Source organism: Carcharodon carcharias, chromosome 20 (genome assembly GCF_017639515.1).
Source record: "Carcharodon carcharias isolate sCarCar2 chromosome 20, sCarCar2.pri, whole genome shotgun sequence".
NCBI lineage: Eukaryota > Metazoa > Chordata > Chondrichthyes > Lamniformes > Lamnidae > Carcharodon > Carcharodon carcharias.
The window spans coordinates 60,417,959-60,443,422 of NC_054486.1; the positions used below are offsets into that span (position 1 = coordinate 60,417,959).

Sequence of the window (25,464 nt, forward strand, 5' to 3'; positions counted from 1 at the left end):
AGGATCACATAAATTAATTGATGGAAAATCCAGCCAAAGCCTTTGTGGACATGGCATCCTCCAGGCCAGCTTTTCTCTATATGTCCAGGTTCAGGAATATCTGGCTTAAGATGTTGAAGAGAAACTTTTTTTGTTTATTCATTCACAGGATGTGGGTATTGCTGGCAAGGCAAGTATTCATTGCCCCTGAGAGGGTGGTGACGAACAGCCTCCTTGAATACAACTGAGTCTTAGTTGAGTTCAGAGAGCAGTTGAGAATCAACCACATTGCTGTGGGTCTGGAGTCACATAGAGACCAGCCTAGGTAAGACAGGAGATTTTGTAAAGGACTAGATGGGCTTTTACTGACAAGGTGGTAGTTTCATATTCCTCATGCTAGCTTTTTATTCCAGATTTATTCAAATGAACTTGAATTTTCCAGCTGCCATGGTGGGATTTGTATTTACGATCCCAGATCCAGGCTACTGAATGAAAACTGCAGAGCTGAACTAGCCATTTCTGCCATCAACTTGCTCACTGCCATTTCTATCGGGGCCTAAATATAAGTGGACAGAGCAGCTGCCTGATGAAGCAGGTGACTTATTATAGCATGCGGATCAGATTCTTTGCATAGTAGAACCCTGATGACATTTTCAGATTTTTAACTTGGTAAAACTCACTGCTAGACCAGCCCAATAATTGCTGGGCCTGTTCAGTGCTACTGAGCAGTACACTTTGGAAATGAACAATTCTGGTGGTGTTTAAAGGGCATTCACTTGCAAGTAGTCAGATCATTGGTATCTATCTTGAAAGTTGAAGAAGATTTACAGAGCTGGCAGGGGATCAGGCATGTTATCATTGTGAGAGAGGCAACATGTGCCACTCCCACAGCGACATTGCCACTCCCGCGAGGATGCAGTTCAACATGCCCAATGTTCTGTGGGAGAACAGGCTGGAGAAGATCTATGATATGATTGAAGGCTCTATCAATGCATTTTGTCAAACTTTTGAAGGTGATGGAGATGATGGTGTCCAGGGACTGAAAGGGCAATAAAAAGCACTGGTGCTGGTGCCACAAACTCCTGGACAGTGGGCCCAGCTGCAATTATCTGTTGGGTTAATTGCTCGCAGCATGTTAAACTGTGGGGTGTTGAGGCCTTGCATCAGTCTGGCACAGAAGCTGGAAGCGGACTCCCCCATAGTCTCTGAAATGGTATGACAGCTCTTGGGCAGGCAGCCCAATGCTTTGAGAGATTGTTGGTGTATATGGAATATTTTTTCATTTAAAGGCTGGGCCACTGAAGTCTGCACATCATCCTCTTCAACAGAGCTAGGGCCCAAGCATTCGCTTTGGTCAGCCGATTCTTGCTGTGTCATCCACTAGCTCCTGCTCACTGTTGCTGAGTGACTTACCCAGTGCAGATGCCTGTAACTCACTATCCCACCCAAAGTGTTGATTTCTGTGCTGGCCCTTGAGAAAGGTGAAGTGAGTGACAGCACATCTTCACTAGCCTCCCCCTCCACCACTTGAGCAGTAGGGCCCAGTTTATGGGAGGGAACTGAAGAGATGACAGAGGGGAAAAGGTCAGCAAATAATGGGTAGGTTAAGCAGGAGCAGATGAGTGTCATCATAATGCAAGACCAGGTTACTGAGATCTGTTGTGGCTGACCGAGGAAAGCAAACAGATGAGAGGAATAGGCAGAACCTTCCCATTCTGTACCTAGCCTGCCAACCCAGATGCTTTTCCTGCTGTCTGCGCCACTGATCTTCAATGCTTCCTCTTCGAGAGCTTGTGTAGATGCTAGTCCTCTCTTGGTTCTGACCCTCTCCTTTGTGCAATGAGCCGGCTTGTCTTGCAGGATGGAGTTAGTGTATTGCTCTTGTAAAAGGCTGTGCAGAGGTGTACTGAAGCTTCATGCAGTGTGCATGTTGAGGGAGGGAGATACAGCAATTTGTGAACAAAATGGAGAAGTGGTAAAGTGGCTCGTAAAATGTGAGAACAAAATTAGCAGAAGAATGAGATGCTTTACAGTTGTTAGCAACTGAGAGTCACATTTAGCACAAATGTATTGCTCATGTCATCATCTGTAATGTTATTAAATAAAATAATAAGAATATTAACTGTTAGATTAATCTGAACTAACATTTCATTTGTGAGCAAAAGTAGATGTTATGCCTAACCTACTAATTTTAAACAGGCTAATGTTTTAGATAAGATAGCTGGCAGAGTAATGTCAACATCCATTGTACCAACTGCTACAGAAAAGTCAAAGAGGAATAAAACTGGACGGACCACTTGGCATTGACTTAGGTGCCAGAAACAACAACAGCACATCCAGCCCTGCCAATCCAGCAAAACCCTCCCTACTAACATTTAGAAGCCTTTGCCAAAATTAGGAGAGCTGTCCCACAGACCAGTCAAGCAACAGCCTGACATAGTCATACTCACAGAATCATTATTTACAGCCAATGTCTCAGACACCACTATCCCTGGGAATGCCTTGTCCCACTGGCAGGTCAGACCCAGCAGAGATGGCAGCACAGTGGTGTGCAGTCAGGAAAGAGTTGCACTGAGATTCCTCAGCATTGACTCTGGACCCCATGAAACCTCATGGCATCAGGTCAAACATGGGCAAGGAAACTTCCTGTTGATTATCACCTACCGCTCCCTCCCCCACCCACCCAACTCAGCTGATGGATCAGAACGCTTCCATGCTGAACACCACTTGGAAGAAGTACTGTGGGTGTCTAGCATGCAAAATGTACTCTGGTTGGGGGACTTCCATGTCCATCACCAATTGGTGGCTTGGTAGCACCACTACTGATCAAGTTGGCCAAGTCCTGAAGGACATATCTGCCAGACTGGACCTGCGGCAGGTGGTGAGGGAACCAACAAGAGAGAAAAACTTACGAGACCTTGTCCTCACCAATATATCTGTCACAGATGCATCTGTCCATGACAGTATTTAGAGGAGTGACCACCGCACAGTCCTTGTGGAGACAGAGCCCTGTATTTACACTGAGCATCCTGTTCATTGTGTTGTGTGACCTTACGAGGACATTGTCCAGTCCAGGGATTTGGCAAGGTTTAGGTGACTTGGGATGATTTGAAATTCATCTGCAAGGGTAAGTTTATTTGGGCTAGAGTTCTGACTTCCCTCTGTGGGGGTCAGGCATTCCAACCTCCTGATTAAGTTCCCTCATAAAGAACTGGGGGTTTTTCAGGGCGATTAGCACTCAGGGGGCGAGTGATGGTCCAGCTGCTCTGGGCCATCTACAGGGGAATGCTGGGCATTGCAATCTATGGGTGCCAGGCCCCGGGATCATAGGGCCAATCTGCTTTTGTACAGCTTAGCTCCTGCCTGTCCACTTTGAACAGCTGAACCTCCGGGTTACCATGCACAGGGACCATGGGTAGGTTGAGGGTAGAGAGAGTGAGGTGTTTTAAAGAGACTTTGGCTTCTTTAGGGGATTCCAGTTCAGGTGCTAGCACAACGGGAGAGTTCCAGCTTCTGTTGCTAGGTGCTTCGGATTGGCATGGCAACAGGTGGGTAGTTGGCTCCTGAACCTGGACCAGCCTTTCTGGGCCTGGATGATATGACGATGGCCTTCTGGCAGGGGCCTCTCCCGCATCCATACTGGAAAGGGTTACAGTGCTGTAGCCTAGTAGGGATTCATGGATCGTTTTAAATAGGAGGGTTAACACTGTCCAGTCACCTTGCAATTCTACATTATGGTGGGTGAGCATGGGGTCCAATCTGTTTGGGGTCCCTATGGTGGGTGAGCATGGGTCCAATCTGTTTGGGGTCCTTCTGCTGGTCAGTTGGGGAGGTAGGCATTGTGTCTTTTTGGACACTACTGTCCTCTGGTGGATGGTCAGCTCTTGGTGTACCTTCAGGTGGCCTTTCAACTAATTGAGGCATCACCCTCTGAGTCAATTTGGGAACTTTTCTTGTCCACATTTAAATTTGCTATAAAGCTACCAGCCAAGCCCATCAATGGCTTCCTAGGTAGGGCCTTTGGTTTGGGAGTGGCTGCTTTCCTAACTTGTTCTAAGTCCCTTGGATCCTTCTGCCGTCTGTTATGGCACAGCTGATGGTAAATGCTAAGCTGCTCAAATCCCAAAGGGAAACGTGAAACAACTGCCAGAACTGTTTTGCAATTTGTATAAATTTCGAGATGCATGCCTTGAATTAAGTAGTAATAAGACCACTGATTCTTATATGTTTCTTACAAGACTAAATTAAACCTTTATTAATAGAAGAAATAATTTTAAGTACATACATAGATCTACACGTTAATGCTATGATAACTTCAAAATCCCCTAGTTAATCTAACTCCTAGTTACACTTTTGATAAGACAACAGTAAGACACATAGATTTTAAAAGATCCAAGCAAAGAAACACAATACCCTGAACAATCCAATTTAAAGTCAGTTTTCTTAACTTCAGTTGTTTGTAGACAGCAGGTTGAGGTATAGATGCTGGAGGCATTTCACACTTGTTTTAGATCTTAGAATGCTTCCCCTTGCACACAGCTTTCTCTCCCTTTAACCATATTTTCCCCTTTTAATGCAAATTACCATTGTTTCACTATGCCTTTGGACTTTACCTTTCTAATAATAAAAATCTCTCATAGTACCAATTTTAACATTAATTTTTGAGAAAAATAAACACACTGTTTCTTAACTTCTCCTGGCTAGGTGTATTTCACTCCCTCTTTTGTATTCAATCTAGTCTGGTTTATTTAAAAATGCAACCTATGTTTACCTACTTAACATTTCAAACCTAGTTTATCTTGTTACCTCAAAGCCTTCAGACCAGCTGCCTTTAATTCAATTAAGACACACATACATACACACCTCATTATTACTCTACTTTACAATAAATTCCAATAACATTATGAAAATTATTATATCTTCTTGACACCCTCAAATGGAGGTGCAGCTCCAGCTATACTCCCTTGTGACTTTTCAGCTGAGTAAGGCATTGCATTCCATATCTACTTATTGCTTAGGGACCTCCCTTTGTCCCTAGTTAACGTCAGAAAGAAGGCTTCTGTTAGCCATATTTCTGGCAAGTCCTTACTCATTTCCTTTCCAGGCTTAAGAGCTGGTCTTCCCTCAGGCCTTTTGGCTATGTGGGGCATCTCCCTCACTATTTTTTCCCTGCCCTAGGACTTCTTTGATCCCTATTTAATTCTGGGATATTCGGGGAATCTATTTCTGAATCTAGGGGCATTCGCTGGACCTCTTTTCATTTTCCTGGCCTGGTTTCGGACTTGTTACCTTCGAGCAGCTGTCACTCGAGGTCTGTGGGTGCTATCTCACCTTTTTGGGCCTCTGGACCTTCTTTAGCCTTCTGCAGATTTTTGCTGGTTGGCATTGACCTCTTTTCTTTCACTGGCTAACACCTTGCCAGCCAGATTGTTCCAAGGAGAAAATTGATTCCTGCTACTGATAGTTTAGGGGCAATCCCTACTGTAACAGGGCCTGAAACAAGGTCACACTCTAGGTGAACCCTATGGAGGGGGCACAAACACAGACCCTCCTCCAACTTCACTGATCAATGCTTTGGCCTTCAGGGAGAGCTCAGGGGGTGGGTTTAAGTTTTCCTCCAACATTAGGGATTGAGTGGCCCCTATGTCCCTGAACAGTACCACAGACATACTCACATTTTGGGATGGGTAGGGGAACAATGTTCCTGACAGGAAAAACTCTGGAAGCTCTCTGGAAGTTTGTCTGGCTCAGACACACACAGTGCCATGTCTTCCAAATGGTAAGCTCTCCTGCTCTGCTGCACTACTCATTGGGACGTGAAGCCAACTGGCTTGCTGAGCAAGTTCCAGCATTCATGTCTGGAATGGCCTATTTTGTTGCATTGAGAACACACTGGCCTCCGGGAGATCTGCTTTCGGGCTGCAGCAGGGCTTCTTGCGATCTTTTGTGTTTTCTTTTCTGGGTTGGGGGCCTTTCCTATCTAGATTGCCCTACTTATAATACAATGGGGTATGATTTGGAAAGGGTCTGCCTGCGTTTACAGGCCTATGGGTGAGATCATGGCTGTCTGTTATGACTGTAGCATCCCTGGCTATGAGGATTCTCTGCTGCTCTAAGTGCATTTGCAGGTTGGAGAGTTAGCAATTTTTGAATTCCTCCAACAATAACAACTCACGCAACTCTTTGTAGGTGCATGGGATTCTTAGGGATCTTATCTATCGGTTGAATGCTGTTTGCTTTAGCCGTTCAAGCTCGATATAGGTTTGTGTGGGCTTCTTACAAGCGTTCCAGAATTGCTGGTGATATGCCCCTGGGACTAACTCTCTATCACACCGAGGCTGGAAAAGGTTTGAAGATATTAATGACATGCACTACATTACAAAATCATTCCGCCAATCTCAGATCTGGTGTACTGATTACACTTAACATGCACATGAGTTATGACGGATGCCCTTTGAGCTGTTATCCATGCCAAGTGGAGAAAACACATTGGAGGCTTTCATTGATGATCTGCCATATATGCAGCACTTGTGCCTCCTTAACGGTTGCTTGCATTCCCATTTTTCACATTCCTATTGTTAATGCTGAATTGGAGTGACTGTATTGTGAAGCCCATGACTGCTGCTGTCCCTTGTTATAGCAGCCTTGGTCTGCTCATAATTCAGGGGCACATTGGGAGAGAACATGGAGTAGACCTCTTGGGCTCTCCCTGACATCTGCCCTTGAATTAAAAATGTCCAGATCACTGCGTCCTGCTATTTTCTCAAAAAGTGGAAGAAGATGACTCCAGATCACACTCTCCAAATTCGGAAATGAATGTTGTCTACTTGGGGGCTTCGGAGAGTGGTTCCAGGTTAGAGGGAGAAAGGGTGCTACTGGGTAGAGAGAGATTTTTCCCTTGCCGCTTCCAAATGCCTGGTTTCTCTCTCCCCTTGAGCTGCTAATTCCGTTTCCAATTTTCAGAGCTGGAATTCTCTTTCCTGTTTTTTCTGTCTGTCTCCCTCTCTCTCAGGGTCACCAAAATTTCACCATTTAAATTCTCTTATTGAATAAACATCTGGGCATGAAACATTACCATTTTCTTAGTACTAGTGAAAAGCAATTTGCTGTGGTAAGTTACTAGTATTTTAAAATTTGTTCCAGCCACTGAGTTTTCCCCTTAGCTTCCAATTGGCTCTTTTATTTCAGATTTGGATTGTCTCTTAAATTTGGTCAAATTCAAATTGGGTTTTCCTGGACTTTAGCTCCCAATTTCTGTGGTGATGTCAGGGTTCAGGAGGAGGAGGCGGGTTTATTTAAACAGTCCTGATTCTCTCCTCACGACCTATCCACATACAGGAAGATGTTTTTGATTCTTAATTTCTATCTTTATAGTTGGTGGCGTATTTTCCCCAACACCTCAGTTTTGGAGTGATCCAATCCTCTATTAAAAACCCCACAGCAAACTCAAGGTAGGGTAAAATCAGAGGGTTAGTTTATTTTACACACACTCAAAACATGGGGAGGGGTTATCACTATGTAACCCCTGGTACATTCATACAATAGAAGAGGAGTAAGGGAAAGAAAGAGGTACAAGGCAAAGAACATAGACAAAATAAGAATTATTGTTTCATGTGAGTCCAGAGTCCAGACTCAAATTCCAATGGTGTATTCTTTCAGAGTTGGCTGGTTGAAAACTGATGCTGGAGAATTCACTTTTCCAGTAGAAATGACTTCCATGATGAGATGGGCCCATGGGGAATTAGCCTTATAGATGATGGTACAGAATCTCAGAAGTTCTTGTAGAAACAGTGTTGATGAGAGCCAGGCACTTTAAATGTGGTCAGAGCTCTGGTTCTGCTGCTGTTTGCTTGATGGGAAGATGGCAGAATACCAAGGTAATATTACAGGTTCTAGCAGCTTGGTGGGTGGGGAGTGTCAGTGACATGACTCCCACTTCTCCACCTTGGTTTGGACAAAGGATGTATATTCCTGCTCTGGATTCTTGAGATGATTAATGTTTCAATCATGAATAAATTCAACAGAAGCTTCTGGGTCCATTGTCCTCGTAGATGGATCATCTCCGTTGGCCAGAGCCTGGCCTCAGAAATGTAAATGATCTTTGTACAACCCTTTGGGATTTGATCTCTGCAGTCACAAGCGGCATTGGCGCCTCTTTAGAGATTATGAGGTTGCTGCTGTTTCTGAAGGCCAGAAACTCCTCTTGTGAGTCATAGCAGGACCTGTTTTCAGTCATTTTAAACCCTTTGTCCAGTTTTTAAAAAATAATTTTACAAATTAGCTCATTAGCAAACAACCCAGGACACAGAACGGTCCCGTAAAATCTGGGAAGGTTGGTCAACCTGGTCAAGAATGTGATGGGATACAATCCACTTGCATGGATGAATGTGGCTCCAACAGCACTTAAGAAGCTTGATGATATTCAGGACAAAGCAGCCCACAACCTGTCCACCAACCTAAACATTCACTCCCTCCACTACCAACGCACAGTGGCAGCAGTGTGTACCATCTACAAGATGCACTGCAGTACCTTAACAAGGCTCCTTCAGCAGCACTTTCCAAACCTGTAATCTCTACCACCTAGAAGGACAAGGGCAGCAGACACATGGGAACACTGCCACCTGTAAGTTCCCTTCAAAGCCTCACACCTTCCCGACCTGGAACCATATCAGTGTTACTTCACTGTTCCGGGATCAAAACCCTGGAACTCCCTTCCGCACAGTGATGTGGGTGTACCTGCACCAGGTGGACTTCAGTGGCTTGAGAAGACAGCTCACCACCACCTTCTCGAAGGATAGGGATGGGCAACAAATGCTGGCTTAGCCACCAACACCCACACTGTGTGAACGAATTTTTAAAAAACCATCAATTTTAATCTCAGTAATACTTTTGTACTTAGTATTTTTAGACACAGTACAGAATAAGATAGTTTACCTGTAAAGGGCATGAACTTAAAAAATACAGCAACATAGGGTCGTTTCTCTTCGTTATCTTCTTGCATAATTGATGGAATTTGCACATGTGCATAGTGGCATTGCAGACCGAGTTTACCATACGAATCAACAGGAACAGTTAATATTATCTAAATATTACCTAAAAGGTCTTGCTACATCTATAGCTGAATTCTAAGTGTTCCCTACCACTGAACCAATGTGCTCAGTCAAACTGGCCTTAATTTGAGGTCCTGAAGGTGAAATTGGGTGTGGTACTGCCCATTTCTTGGGCACTTTAAAAAAAATGGTGTCCATGGCACACGTGCACACTTCTGATATGAAGTGCACAAGACTCCATGGGGTGGATTTCATGGGGGTATGGATTATCTGCTCCCCCCGCCCCCACAACCTCCCCCCCCCCCCCACCGCCCCCGGTTGGCATCTTGCTGATGTGAAATCTGACTGCCCCGCAGCAATAATACACTCAGAGCGGCCTGAAGTGCAGAGTGGGATTTCTGCCCTTCAGGGACAGGAAGTCCCACCCTAGAGAGCAGCTGGCCAATCTGATTGGCTGGCAGTTCTGTAGCCCCAACCATGTTAGAAGACGGTAGTGGCCACTGCTAGAACAGAACCAGTCCCCACAAAGAAGTGAAGATATCTCCTAGTCTTCAGGTAAGTCCAGGGATTTTGAGCAGGCATGGCTGGGAGACCCCAGCAAGCAGGGGGAGGGGGAAGGGGTCAAGTCAGAGAGGATGGAGGGGAGGGGTAAAGACTGTGCCATCTTTGGGGGGGTGCCCCTCAATGGGTACAGGGAACCTGCCTGACAGCAGCCCATGCTGCCAAAGCTGCCAGTCTTGCTTCTGCCTTACCCCACAGACAGAACAATTGTGGCAGAGGTGGAATGAAGTCCTTAAGTGGCAGTAGGTCAAAGGGTGGGTGGGTTGTCTGTTGCCATACCCACCCCTGGTAATATGCAGAACAGGTTAGGAATGGGCAGAAAGGTGTCTGGCTGACCATCTGATTTATTTTACGTGCCGCCTTCTTTCAAATACGCTGGTGGGGGTGGGAGGGTGCTGTAAAATTCACCCCCATATTGGTAAAGGGGTTAGTGCATGCACACCTAACATCTGTTGGCAGCATGTGGAGTGAGCAGACTGTGATGACAATCAATGTGTAACTCTGATTTGATGTTGGTCTTGCTATTTTGGAACTCCAATTTCCAGCCTACTCCCTCTCACAACTGAACACACTTTCAATGGCTTGAAGAACACCTCCCTCCCTCATTAGTGCTATTTAAAGGGAACTATTGGTTGTTAGAATTGCAGCAACAGCTAGAAGAATAAACTGAGTTTTGGATGCTTTCTGTAGTTGGTTAAAGTTTTAGTGATCTACAGAGAGTGGCCTAAGCAGGAACTGAAGGACTTCCTTGCTGACTTAACAGCTTGTGCACCGACCAGTTGTTCCCAGATGTGGATGGCCTAGCAAGCCGCCTTTTTGGTATTGAGCATGACTGGGAGCAGAGGCCATGCAGAGTAAGACAATCTACTGCAAGAGGGAGAAGGGGCAAAGGGGTCACAGCAGAAGGCCATATCTGGAGAGGGTCACTAGGGAGTTGATTGTTTGGAGAACAGATTGCTGATGTGCTGTGATGCCCTGGAAGCCACTTTAAACACAGGTGTCCATAGCCATGATGGCCACACTCTCCGTTTCCATGACAACAGGCTGAGCTTTCACTGCAAAACTCAGATGGTGGGTCGATGTCATTTGTGCTGTAATGGAAGCTGAGACATTGGCCACCTGATGTTACATAGAAACATAGAAAATAGGAGTAGGAATAGGCCATTTAGTCCTTCGAGCCTGCTCTGCCATTCATTATGATCATGGCTGATCATCCAACTCAATAACCTGCACCTGCTTTCTTCCCATATCCTTTGATCCCTTTCGCCCCAAGAGCCATATCTGACTCCTTCTTGAAAACATACAATGTTTTGGCCCTTTCTGTGGTAGCGAATTCCACAGGCTTACCACTCTCTGGGCGAAGAAACTTCTCCTTATCTCAGTCCTAAATGGTCTGTCCCGTATCCTCAGACTGTGACCCCTGGCTCTGGACTCCCCCACCATCAGGCACATCCTTCCTGCATCTACCCTATCTAGTCCTGTTAGACCTTTATAGGTTTCTATGACATCCCCCCTCATTCTTCTGAACTTCAGCGAATATAATCTTAACTGACTCAATCTCTCCTCATATGTCAGTCCCGACATCCCAGGAATCAGCCTGGTAAACCTCCGCTGCACTCCCTCTATAGCAAGAACATCCATTTTCAGATAAGGAGACCAAAACTGCACACAATATTCCAGGTGTGGTCTTACCAAGGCCCTGTATAATTTCAGCAAGACATCCCTGCTCCTGTACTCGAATCCTCTGGCTGTAAAGGCCAACATACCAGTTGCCTGCTTTACCGCCTGCTGCACTTACATGCTTACCTTCAGCAACTGGTGTACGAGGACACCCAGGTCTCGTTGCACATTCCCCTCTCTCAATTTATAACCATTCAGATAATAATCTGCCTTCCTGTTTTTGCTACCAAAGTGGATAACCTCATAGTTATCCACATTATACTGCATCTGCCATGCATTTGCCCACTCACTCAGCTTGTCCAAATCACACCGAAACATCTCTACATCCTCCTCACAGCTCAGCCTCCCACCCAGCTTTGTGTCATCTGCAAATTTGGAGATATTACATTTAGTTACCTCATCTAAACCATTAACATATATTGTGAATAACTGGGGTCCCAGCATTGATCCCTGCGGTACCCCACTAGTCACTGCCTGCCATTTAGAAAAAGACCTGTTTATCCCTACTTTTTGTTTTCTGTCCACCAACCAGTTTTCTATCCATCTCAATACACTACTCCCAATCCCATGAGCTTTAATTTTACACTCTAACCTCTTATGTGGGACTTTGTCGAAAGCCTTCTGAAAGTCCAAAAAAGCCACATCCACTGGCTCCCCCTCATCAACTCTACTAGTTACATTCTCGAAAAATTCCAGTAGATTTGTCAAGCATGATTTCCCTTTCGTAAATCCATGCTGACTCTGTCTGATTCTGCCACTGTTTTCCAAGTGCTTAGCTATTAAATCTTTTATAATGGACTCTAGAATTTTCCCTACTACCGACGTCAGGCTGACTGATCTATAATTCTCTGTTTTCTCTCTTCCTCCCTTTTTAAATAGTGGGGTTACATTAGCTACCTTCCAATCTGTAGGAACTGTTCCAGAATCTATAGAATCTCGGAAGATGACCACCAATGCATCCACTATTTCTACGGCCACTTCTTTAAGTACTCTGTTAAGTTACATCATAGTTGGCTGCACAGGTGTGTAAATGGAGGTGACCACCTGTTGCATCATGGAGAGGTTGGGCTTCAAGCCCTGCACAGAGCCCTGTGCCAGCTGGTGTCGGACTCCTCAGTACTCCTTGAAATTGAATTCCAGCTTTTTGGTAGGCTTTCCAGTGCACCATACATTTGTGTGTATACATCCATCAGCGTCCTTCTGTAGCCTGGCCATCAATTCATCTCCTGAGTCCTCTACAACAGAAGTAGTGTATGAACTGGGAGCTAGCATCTACACTTTCCTTTCCTCCTACCTTGGTTGCAGAGCATTTGTGTCCAGTATCTCACATGTACCAATCCCTGCTCTTAATTATGCGGTGTCAATATTGAGCTAGAGGCTGTGACTGTGCAATTGAGTGATAGCTTCATCTTCACTGTTGTCATACTCTTGCTCCACTCCCTTGGATATCTGAAAGGAAAGAGATAAAATTGAGTTGTGGTGAGGGAAGAGGAGAAAGTAAGAAGTGCATGCTTAAATCATCAGTAGCTTCTCAGTCATAGGAGTACATGGGTTGAGGGAGTAAAGAGATGAAAGAGGGGAGATTAACTATGTGGATGGCTTCACTTTCAATGGCTTCAGCCCTGCAGGTGGCCATGGCCTTAACGTTGACCCTTCCCATAATTGGCAGCACTGTTTCCTGCATGAGGGATTAGAACATGTAGGCATGCACCTCCCCCTCTGGTTAGTTACTAATGCCATCAGTTGGGTATCACCTTGTTCTGCAAGAGAGAGGGAAGCATATCAGTGAGTGTTATGCAATTTGTTTGGATGATGTGGCTGTCATGATTGAATAGCTGACTGTGTGCAAACTGTGAAATGTGGATGTGTGACTTGCAACAACACTGAACGTGTTGAAGGTGAAGTGAATGTCAGGTGTGAGTTTTTATTGATAAAGATTGTTCGTCAGTGAGTTATGGGGGTGTGGTATATTGTGCAGTGAGTGAAGCTACTAGTACAGTTGGTGGGAGCCATATGGCCTTTAAAGATGCATTCACTGACCTTAACTACTTATGTGAGATCATTAAACTCCTTCTGGCTCCACATCCAGGTTCTTGGAGCTCTACCCCTAGCTATGACCTTCGTGGCTATCTATTCCTATTGCCACCTTGTGTCTGAAGGCTGCTTGGCTCCCCAGAGGATACAAGACAATTCTTTCCACATACTCTACTAAGACCTGCAGCTCAGTGTTTGAAAGCCTTGGAGGGGAGGTGGTGGTGGGGTGTGGGGGGGGAGGTGTTGGCTCACTCTATCCCATGGTTTTCCATTGATCTCTCTTTCTCAAGTCAATTCAATTGCAGAACCACTCCCAGCACCTGCTGCAGCCACAATACACCTCTCTTTTAAGTAATGTAGACTAGTTTTATGAAGTGCAAGTTATGAACATTATTGGGCCCCCTTTATTGGGCCCCCTGCTTATACCTACAGCCAAAGAACAGTGCAGGAAATGCTGGCTGCAAGAAAAGTCAATCTCATGAGTAGGCAGCATGAAGTTGGCATGTTGCCCACATTCCACTCAGTGGCTGCAGTCCCTATGACCATTTTCGGGAGTTAACCAACTTCCAATACTTAATGTTTGTTGTATTATTCTATAGCAATTTATATGGTATGATCCCCTCCTTTAACAGATTTTAGTTTGAACCATAATTTGGATTGTTTTGTTAAAAGCTATTTGAGTGGGATCTATAAATAGAATTGGTCTTATTTTGACATTTCATTTTGTTTCAGCAGTGCCTTGTTAAATAGAAACTGACTGTGAAATGGAAACATGTAGATAAATGTATAGTGATTGTACCAATAAAATGAATGCTTATTGCAATGATTATTTCCGATAATGGTACCATTGATACATTGCTACAAATATAACTTTTACATATTCCTTTCTCCTGTACTTATGGTGCAGTAATACATTATCTGCCATTTTACACTGTTAGCATTTTCTAACTGTGACACTGTAGTGCTGATTTATATCAATTCATTTAAACTGCAGTGTGGTCTCTGGCCTCTCATTGCCAGTGAAATTTTCAAAGTAACAAACAAATAAATCAATACAGCAGTTGAATCTTTTCTAATGTGAGGAACTCAAATTTGGGCCTGTGCACCAAAAATTAAGATTCTTTTGCTCAGTGTGAAAACAAAGGCATGCATTGGCACAATTGTACTGTAATTTTAGGGTTGGCATGAAGCCATTCCCATTTTGCTGTTGTGCAAACATTGCATACGACACTTGCATCAGATCACAGACTAATTTCAAAGTAAAACCCAGAGGAATTGGTCTCACATTGCTTATGTTTAGCACCACCTAGAGAGTGATTCACCAAGTTAGTTTTGTGCTCATGATCCGCTGTATACATTATAAATCTATCTAATGCATCATTCCAGTGTGCTGAGAATATGGGTATCCCTCACTCTCAAAACATTTTAAACACTTTTAAGCATGGGTGCAGGTAATACTCTTCTGGATCAGGCAGTCTGTAATGCAGATAGATGGTACAAACAGGATATTGCTGGTTGTGAATGGGTCTCGTAGCCACCACCTCAAGGTGGTCTGAGAACAAATGAAAACGTAACCCTGGTTTGGGTGCAGTTATACTGCATTGCCTGGATCACTGCTTTGTAGGAATGATACAAGAAAGCAATATAATACACTATTAGTGATTACTTTTGTCAATAAATTAAATAACTTGTCTACTCGGTCCCAGCCCCAGATAAGCACTCTTGCACCACTGTCACAATGTTTATTTCCACAGTAGCCATCCTGAAGACTTTTTCATGAGTGTGCTGAGTTATTGTCAAACTATTGACCTTTTGATGATGCATTTGTCCTTGCCTTGTATCTATCCTACATTCTGGGGACAGTTATTTAAGTAATAGGGATGATTTCCCACAGCTCTACTGGTATCATTGGGGCACCCAGGCTGTGGGCCCTCATGATTTTGGTGTGGCACTTTGCTACCTCTTTACGGTAGGCAAAGGCTGATCTGGCAGAAATGTTTTAACAGTTAAAGTCTCATTATATGCTGCTCTTTCAGTGGCCTGATCATATCCAAATGGTCATTGATCATTTAGATTGATTGTCATTTGGCTATCTTATTGTGGAGCTCTCAAATGGCCATACAGCACAAAATTTATTTTATAATCTGGTGTGGGAGGGGGGTGCGAAGAGTGATGGTGCAGAAAATGCTCGTCCTTTATCGCTGGTAGACGTAATTGCCTGAAAGAGGCTGGAACCAAGAAAAAAGGAGTTCCACCCCACATTTTTGCCACCCCACTCCCATGGCAATGAGACTTATGTGTCCCAAAACGGTTGAGTTTCTATATTTATTCTTGTGGCTCCAGCCACATCCGCCACAATGATGTGCAATAAGAGAAATGGCTGCGATTGTACCTGAGCTGCTCAGGTTGGGTTATGGAGCGTTATCATCAGCAACCATGTGCAGAGGAGGTAGCCCCATGTCCCCAAGTTAGTGCGTCCTTGGGCAGGTGGAAAATTGGGGAATAGATGAGTGTCGTAGGAGGAAAGCATTGTGACAGCTGTCAGCGAATCTACCAAGCTCCTTCTGAGGTGAACTATACCAGTTAAACATTGATGGAGTGAAAGCTTTCCAGTTGACATAAGTTGATAGCTGGTCTTCTGGTGCTCTGCAGCTACTTGAGTTCAGTTTATTATGCCCTGATGTGAGGGGAGCCAGCCACTACTGCAAATCCCAGAATTTTCTTATTCTGACTGTTGGCGTCAATATGGAAAGGAATGCATTGGTTGACTTTGGCACAGAGGATATTGGTGACCTGCTTGATGCAGCTGTGTGTTGAAGAGGTTGGGGATGGTCCCTGTAGCAAGATGAAAGGAACCTAAAATGAAAAACATAAGGTTGTGATGACTTTGAGCCCCACTGACAAAGCATAGACCAACAAGAAGCAGGTCCTGCTCTGAGTGGCTGTATAACTCAGCAACAGCTTACCTCCTGATGCAGTGTTTCTCAGTTATATACAGGAAAGTGACTCTTAACCTGTAGACCTCATTGGCTGAGTAAGGCCTTCCACAAGTAGTTATTGAAGCCAACCATTCTTCCACTCAAAGAACAGCAATCTCTAAGCTCAGAAGTTCCTTGGAAATCCAAATAAGTACACAAGGCAGGATTTTCCAGCCCTGCCTGCTGCCAGGATCATCTGGTCCCGCCGAAAGTCAATGAACTTTTGGCTGGGCCGCCACAACCCCCGTAACTGGTCCCGCCATGGCATGACTGGAAAATCCTGGCCACAGATTCCAATGATCTGAGCACTTGCAGCCAAATGCCCCTTAAGAATACTTTCAGTCATATCGGTCAGTTTGTGAAGCAAGGTTTTACTCAATAGGGTGTTGTTGGGCAGGACATCTAAGCTGCCCAGTTAAAATCATGTCGGGACCCTAATTACATCATAGCTCCCTGAATTATATATCTATTAATGAGGCATGTTCTTCATTAGTCAACTCCAATGTTAAAATGATAGTTGGCGGACTTTTTGTGGGAAATGGGCAGTAAGTTGATTCTTGCCATTTTAGTGGCAGTTCATCTTGTTCACTCGATAGGTCAGATTCAAATTGCCTCTACTATTTTCTTTTTATCTTAGCTATGATACCACTAAGTCATGAGTTAAACACAAATGCACTCTTCTGATCTCACAATCAGACAAATTCAACTAAGTCTATCCGGACAAAAAACAAATATATCCACAACAGTATGTGGCCAGCTACATTTTAGATTGTGTTGCTCATTGGAATACAAGTATGATATTGGCAAGTGACGAATGCTGAGCATTAGTATTCATAGTTAGACAATTTTACTGCTGATGTTTGAAACCAGTTCCTGATCTGAAAATCCATAAATCACCCTGACTGTTGGCTGGATTGATATGCTGAGTGTTGTAATCACTAAGACTTTGGAAATTATTCAGGCGTATGGCACAGCATTTCCTTTCATAGATTGTCATCACTATTTTAAGAATGTTCAGCATTTTCTTAACCACTTATTATGCACTGTCAGTGTTATGTTATATCCGTACTAAATGAAAAACACTGTTTATTCCAAAAGGCAGGAAGATGAAATGACACTACGATAGCCTGTCAAAAATACATTAATGACATGTTGAGAAGAAATATATTGTCTAATTTTTTTTGCTAAAACTATAATACTCCTACTTAAAAATATCTTTTACCTTTGTTCCTTTGTAACCACAATATAAATAAATGCTAATAAAATATATAACATGATTGAAATTGAAGTTGTGTTTGCTTCAGAATGGTGGACACTAGGATAGTCTCATTATTCTTGAACAGACTGTAGGGAGAGACTGTGGGGCAAGGCTGGCCTCACAGGAAAAAGGATGTGCTAACCTGAACCCTATTAGTATGAATTTACATAAAAAAGGCTTGTGGGGATTCAAGTGGTTCAGGCCACTCCCAATGTATGTTCAGATACAGAGGGGGAATTCACAGGATCAGGCAATCTGTGCTTTCGAGTACTTATGGAAACTATGAAACAGCTTTTCAGGGAATTAAAAAATGAGGTAATGTGGGTTATTTGTTATGTTGGCACTACTGATGGGAACCTTGCCTACCAGTGAACCTGTAATCAGTGAATTGTTGGGGCACTGTTCACAATTTTTTCAATATGTGCCTCTGGTGCCAGTATAAGCATGGAAAATCATCCCCTCTATGTCATCTCCAAGAATCCTGAGAGCTATTTGAATTCTCACTATTGTCAATGCCAGAAGTCACGAATATGCAGTTCTCAACAGCAACCTTCCGATGGGAAAACTTAGCATTTTGATTTTTTTATTATTCGTTCATGGGATGTGGGCGTCACTGGCTAGGCCAGCATTTATTGCCCATCCCGGATTGCACTTGTTCAGAGGGCATTTAAAAGTCAACCACATTGCTGGGTCTGGAGTCACATGTAGGCCAGACCAAGTAAGGACAGCAGATTTCCTTTCCTAAAGGACATTATTGAACCAACAATCGACAATGGTTTCATGGTCATAATTAGACTTTTAATTCCAGATTTTTTTTTGAACTCAAGTTCCACCATCTGCTGTGGTGGGATTCAAACCCAGGCCCCCAGAACATTACCCTGGGCCTCTGGATTACTAGTCCAGTGAAATACCACGACACCATTGCCATTACCTCCCTCTAAATTAGTAGCTAATTAAGAACAGCAGAGGCAAACTGAGCTAGAAAAACATATGGTAGCATTATGTTTCTGTCAGCTTTGCCTCAGCCAATAAACAATAACTGGCAGGTGTCATTTGTTGACTGCAAATCATCTTCCTTGCTTTGAAGGCCATGGCTGTCATGAATGGTACTGCTTTGTTTCTCTGGATTGGTTGTGCATCTGTCAATTTATTATTTTAAGCTACATTGAGAAAGCTTCTGAGGAAACACTGAGAAGAGTTTAATACCAAATACTTCCATTATCATGCACACATATGAACAAATGAATTAGGAGCAGGAGTAGGTCACTCGGAACCTTGAGCCTGCTCTGCCATTCAATAAGACCATGGCTGATCTGTTTGTAACATCAACTCCACATTCTCGCCTACCCACAATACCTTTTGCCCCCTTGTTAATCAAGAATCTATCCAGCTCTGTCTTAAAACAATTCAAAGACTCTGCTTCTACTGCCTTTTGAGGAAGAGAGTTCCAAAGACTCATGACCTTCTGAGGGAGAAAATTTCTCCTCATCTCTGTCCTAAATGGGCGACCCCCTTATTTTTAAACAGTGACCCCTAGTTCTAGATTCTCCCACAAGAGGAAACATCCTTTCTATATCCATCTTGTCAAGGCCCCTCAGGATCTTATATGTTTCAATCAAGTTGCCTCTTAGTCTTCTAAATTCCAGCAGATGCAAGCCTAGCCTGCCTAAACTTTCCTCATAAGACAACCCAGGTATTAGTCTAGTAAACCTTCTCTGAACTACTTCCAATGCATTTACATCCTTCCTTAAATAAGGAGACCAATACTGTACATAGTACTCCAGATGTGGGGCAGAATTTTGCCCTTGATGGGCGGGCGGGACCCACTAGCTCGGCGGCGGGCGAGTAGCCGATCGCTGCTGCCGAAACGGGCCCCATTGCCATTTTAAGTGGGCAGGCCCATTAAGGCCCGCCCAGCGGGCTGCCCAACGGGAAGCGTTATGCGCTTCCTGTGTAGGTAGGGGGGGATTCCCCAACTGTCAGAGTGTGCTCTTTCGCACATGCGCACGGAAGAGCGCACATCTCCCTGAGACTAAGTGCTGCCTCGGGGGAGCGCTGAAAGTTTTTGAAAGTGTAAAAATAGAAAAATAAAAATATCATTAACATGTCCTCCTCATGTGACAATGTCACACGAGATGGGACATGTTAATAAATATCATAGAAACTTCATTAAAGATTTTTAAAACGGACATGAAACCTCATCCTGCCAGTGGATGAGGTTTCATGTTTTTTCAGAAGCCCGTGGGGGCTCCTGGCCTGCTCGCCAGCCTTAAAGTTGGACGAGGAGGGCCTTTAATTGGCTTAATTATCCTATCAGTGGCCTCAATTGGCCATTGACAGGTCGGCGGGCGGACAGTTGATCGCACTGTCTGCCCACCTTCCTGAATATTTAAATGGGGCGGGATGATGTCAGGGGCCACGCCCCCAGCTCGCCAATGGAAAAATTCTGCCCGTGGTCTCACCAATGCCCTGTACAACTGAAGCATAACCTCCCTACTTTTGTATTTAATTCCCTTCACAATAAACAATAACATTCTAGTAGCTTTCCTAATTACTTGCTGTACCTGCATACTAACGTTTTGTGATTCATACAATAGCACACACAGATCCCTTTGAATCTCAGAGCTCTGCAATCTCTCACCATTTAGATAATATGCTTCTTTTTTATTCTTCCTGCCACAATGGACAATTTCACATTTTCCCACATTATACTCAATTTGCCAGATCTTTGCCTACTTACTTTATCTACCTATATTACTATGTAGCCTCCTTATGCCCTCTTCATAACTTACTTTCCTACCTGTCTTTGTGTCATCAACAAATTTAGCAACCATAACTTTGGTCCCTTCATCCGAGTCATTGAAATAAATTGTAAAAGGTTGAGGCCGCAGTACTGATCCCTGTGGCACACCATGTGTTACTACTTGCCAACCAGAAAATGACTCCACCCTCTGGGTGGGATTTTCCCCTAATTGTGCTTAATGCGGCAGCGGGCATGAAAAACGGCATTCTACCCACCAGCTGCAATGACAGGTTTTCGTGTCTGCTTCCCACCGCTTTAATTATGCATGCATGGGAAACATGTTGGATCACAGGTGGGCAGCCTCTGATTCGCCCACCCTGCCATGAGCTCACTGCTTCCTCACACTCTGGATGCCATAGTTAAATGGCACCCATGCTTTGTCAATGTCTGCAGCCCATAACTGCCACGAATGCGAGAGATGGCCCCAAAAGGGAAGAAGACGTCAGCCCCCGAGTTTAAGGACGCTTCACTGCAATGCCTGCTGGATGGCGTGGAGGCCCACTGCAATGTCCTCTACCCAAGTGATCACTGGAGGAGGTCCACCAACCTCATCACAGCAGCTTGGGGTGGCAGTGGTATTCAGTGCTAATGCTGCACAGAGAAGGTCAGCCATCTAGTGCAGAAAGAGGATGAATAATCTCATTCATTCTGCCAGGGCAAGTCAACCACCTCATCACTCTCAACTTGCACACTCACAAGCCCATCACACATTCACAGGGATATCACAAACTGCCAGCTCAAGGGACATCAGCGCCCACTCTCACATGGACCTTCACATCTCCATCTGGGCTCATCTCCTCTGGAGCTTGCATCTACATGCTGTCCATGGCTCCACTCATCACCTACGCCTGCCAGGCATCCTTATCACCTGCCCTGGCACATGTCCTGCTCACACTCTCCATCTGTCTTTATGCAGGACAAGTTTGCACACAATCTCAGGGAGAGGTCCCAGACTGGGGTTGGAATGCTGGAACTTGAGGTCCTCCCTCAGTTTGAAAACCAAGCCATTGAGCTGGCTGGAGAGGGTGTGGACCGTGCCTGCAGTGACGGTGAGGTCGGTGGCAAATACCCACGTGAGGATACTGCACCAGCTCAACCCTCTGACAACGATACTGTGAGTGTATTGTCCTGTTTTTTGGGTGCCTGCCATGCACTAATTATCTCTCATACGCATTTCTGCAAAGCGCCCAAGGCCCTCAGCCAGCCAAGTCCTTAGCTCGAGCTACAATGACACCTCAGATGAGGAACCTGAGGGCAGCACCGTTAAAGATCTGTCACAGTGCTCAGCCACACCCTCTAGCAGTGCAGAGCCACAAACTTCAGTGGGACCTAGTCTAGAGCAGTCTCTGGGTTACAACGTGGCGAGCACAGCACACAGAATAGTGTGAGACAGGGAGATCTGAGATCACCGACTCTCAGAGCATTACTGGAGGCTAGGATTCCGCTGAGTCTGAGTCACATGATGAGCCTTCGGACCTGGTCCTGAGTCAGTTGTTGGAACTGCAGTGACAGTCACGGGAACATCAGGAAGGAGTGTCAGCTGCATTCCTCAGATTACAATGGACAGTGGAGGAGTCCATCCACATTCAGTCTCAGATGATGGCGCTGGCATGCCAACACACTGAGGTCAACACTGGTAGGATGACGACAGCCATGAGTCCTTCATGTAGGATATTGGTTCTGCACTGCTGCAGGAGCAACACTCCATTGCTTTAGCCATTTGTGGCATCCATCAGTGGCCAAATGAGAGGGGTGGCGGGACACCTTGACCTCACTCCAACTGCCCATTCTCCTCAAGGAGTCAGCCAGGGGCCCTGGGGCACCCATAGGAAGGAGGACCAGCAGCTGGACACTGCCAGACCATCTACCTAGGTGACCCTGGGACTATCCAGCCGATCCCAATCCCGTCTTCCTGTGACCACATCACCCCCAGCTCCACAGGCTGAGGAGGGTGTACCTGCCCCACAGCTGGACACCCAAAACAGGCTGGGACCCTCCAGATCTTAGCCCTTTAGAGGATGCCTGCCAAAGTCATCACAGAGAACAGGGCACAGCAGTCAGCAGGCTGCCTCCACCTCAACTGCGGATGACAGGGAAGCACCCAGATGTAGTGGTAGGCTTAGGAAGATCAAGAACATTTAGGAGCACTATGGTGGCAGGTGTTCACTACGTGTATATAATGGGCAGAATTTTCATGTCAGTGGGCAGCTGTGATTGGTGGGCCCGGGAGCGGCCTGGGAACGGTCTGTCACCCGTGATCAGCCCCCAGCCACGATTTCCGCTGGCTGGCCAATTAACAGCCTGCCAGCGTGAAAGGTGCACTGAAAGGCTCAGCGTTGCCAGGGAGGACCGGGTGGAGGGCGAGTGCTGAAGTCAGCATGGGCACAGGGGAGCAGGCAATGAAAGCTCCCTGAAGGCAGAGAGCTGCCTCAGGTAGCTGAAGAATTTAAATCCAATAAAAACAGATTTTAAAATCCGGAAAAAAATGCCCACGCATCAGAATGAGTCACCTAAACACATGGATGCTGAAATTTGTGTCAAACATTTTCATCTTTTTTAAAATCTATCTCAGAAGCCTCGTCCGCCATGGATGAGGTGTCCTGAAAAATGCAAAAGGCCACCTGGCCAATTTGTTCACGCACCAACCATAATGTTGGATGGGCAGCAAAAAATCCTGTTAATGCACTGTTAATGGGCTTAATAATCCTCTTACCAACGCAAACTGGAGGAACAACACCTCATCTTCCGACTAGGCACTTTACGGCCTTCCGGATTGAATATTGAATTCAACAACTTTAGGTCTTGAGCTCCCTCCTCCATCCCCACCCCCTTTCTGTTTCCCCCTTCATTTTGTTTTTTCCAATAAATTATATAGATATTTCTTTTCCCACCTATTTCCATTATTTTTATATATTTTAAAATCTTTTATGCTCCCCCACCCCCACTAGAGCTATACCTTGAGTGCCCTACCATCCATTCTTAATTAGCACATTCATTTAGATAATATCACCAACTTCGACACCTATGTGTTCTTTTGTTCTGTTGTCTGTGACATCTTTTGATGATCTGCTTCTATCACTGCTTGTTTGTCCCTACAACCACACCAACCCCCTCCACTTCTCTCCCCCCCACCCAAACGGCCCCCCACCCCCTGCCCACACACCTTAAACCAGCTTGTATTTCACCTCTTTCTTGGATTCACTCAGTTCTGTCGAAGGGTCATGAGGACTCGAAACGTCAACTCTTTTCTTCTCCGCCGATGCTGCCAGAACTGCTGAGTTTTTCCAGGTAATTCTGTTTTTGTTAATAATCCTCTTAATTGTCGGCAGGCGTGCTGCCAACTCTTGCCTGCACCTGCCAAATGAAATATCATGCAAGTGCGCAATGAGGTTGGGATGCTCACCCGACATCATCGTGTGCTATTTTACGCTCAAGCATGTTGGGCGCGCGCGTGCATGCTGAGCGAAAAGTTCTGGCCAATGTTCTCAACTGAAAATATAATCACACCTATTTCACATCTCCTCTTGTGTATGCCTCCATTTTATGATGAGCTATTTTGCTGTCTGTGTTGTGTGTGCACCTGTCTGCCAATTGCGTTTCCAACTTTGAGTGTACATCTACTGAACTCATCAATAAGTGGGTGAATATTTTGCCACCTCAGGATGCCGAAGCCCTGCCCCTCTCAGCCATATTATTGCCCTGGTGCTTGATCCTACAACCTTCAGCGTTTCTCACTCTGTAATTGTTTGGATTGTGGCCACAAGGCTCTGTCACAATGTTGAGATTCAGCGTTATTCGTCCCATCTCCAGAGCACTCGCCGAGACAAGTGATGCTAATTGCAAATGGTGGTTTATGGTGGTCTGTAGAGCCTTTGAGCATGCTCTGGAAGCACACGTTGCTCTCCTCAACATTGTTTAAAGCTATGGAAGAGGAGCAAGGATGCACTGAAGATGAAATGTGCTTTTTATTAGCAATGACTTGTTATTTTGAGGGCCTCATCGTGCCTGAGAATTTTGGAGTTCTCAAAGGCCAAGGGCTGGCCATGAGGGCATAATGTGTGTCTTAAAGCAGAGGCATTTTAATGCCTGGAATGCAAGTGGCTGAATATTGTTATCTTCAGGTGGTCCACATGCAAAGTGAGGTGAGGATAAAAGTGGGCCAGCAGCCTTAACTGAGAGTGCTTGATGTGAATGTGGTAGAGAAGAAGGTGACACAGAGGATTGAGTCATCTCTGATTAGATGCACACCTGCCGAATGTCCTCTGCTGCTTTGGCAGTTTCACCACTTTCAGTTTCACCATTGAGATTACACAGAATATGTTGTCCCATTGCTGGAGATGGATCTCTGCCAATTTGAAGGCATATAGCTAAAAGCCTACTGAGATGCCGGAACATTTCCTTGCTCTTGCCATTGTGATTGGAATGTTGGAGAGACACTCGAAGAGGCTGCACCTTCTAAGGTCTGATGCTGGGACTCCCTCATCCAGTTATCACCTCATCTCAGCAAAGACACATGTTCCCGAGACTTCATCATCCTTCAAAGGATCAAGACAATATGAGCCCGATATGTAACTATTCACTCTCATATTGAAGTGCACGGTTGAAATGAGACGAATAGCAACACTGGTGTTCATGTTAGTCCATGATGGAGAGCACTTGTCCAAGAGGGCACTCACTGCACCTTGTCATCCTCCTAATGGAATCTGGTGGCTAGGAGGCCCTCAGCAGCTCGCCTGCCTCATCTGGCCTGTGCTATGGCCTCCTCCCCTGCCGCCTCAGCTTCCTCAAAAGCAACGCCCTCAACCCCTTTGATGTCCTGCTCATGAAAGGAGACATACATCTCCTCCATGTCGGCGTCTGGGAAGTCCTCCCCCTTTGCAGTGCCAGCTTATGCAGGGCACAGCAACCCACGATGATCTGTGAGGCTCTCTGGGGACTGTACTGGAGAGCTCCACCAGATTTGTCCAGGCATCAGAATCCCATCTTTAAGATCCCTATGACGTGTTCCTTCAATGTTCAGGTTGCAGCCTGAGCTGAGCTGTACTTCCTCTCTGCAGGATTCTGTAGCTGTCATTAGCCACATCCTTTACAGGTATCCTTTGTCACCGGGGAGCCAGCCCT

At 45.2% G+C, this 25,464-nt stretch overlaps 1 protein-coding gene across 2 annotated transcripts in view; it reads left to right on the forward strand.

The window, feature by feature from the left end:
- Nucleotides 1–25,464, forward strand: part of slc35f4 (solute carrier family 35 member F4) — a 253,416-nt gene that overhangs the window by 178,305 nt on the left and 49,647 nt on the right. The window lies entirely within an intron of this gene.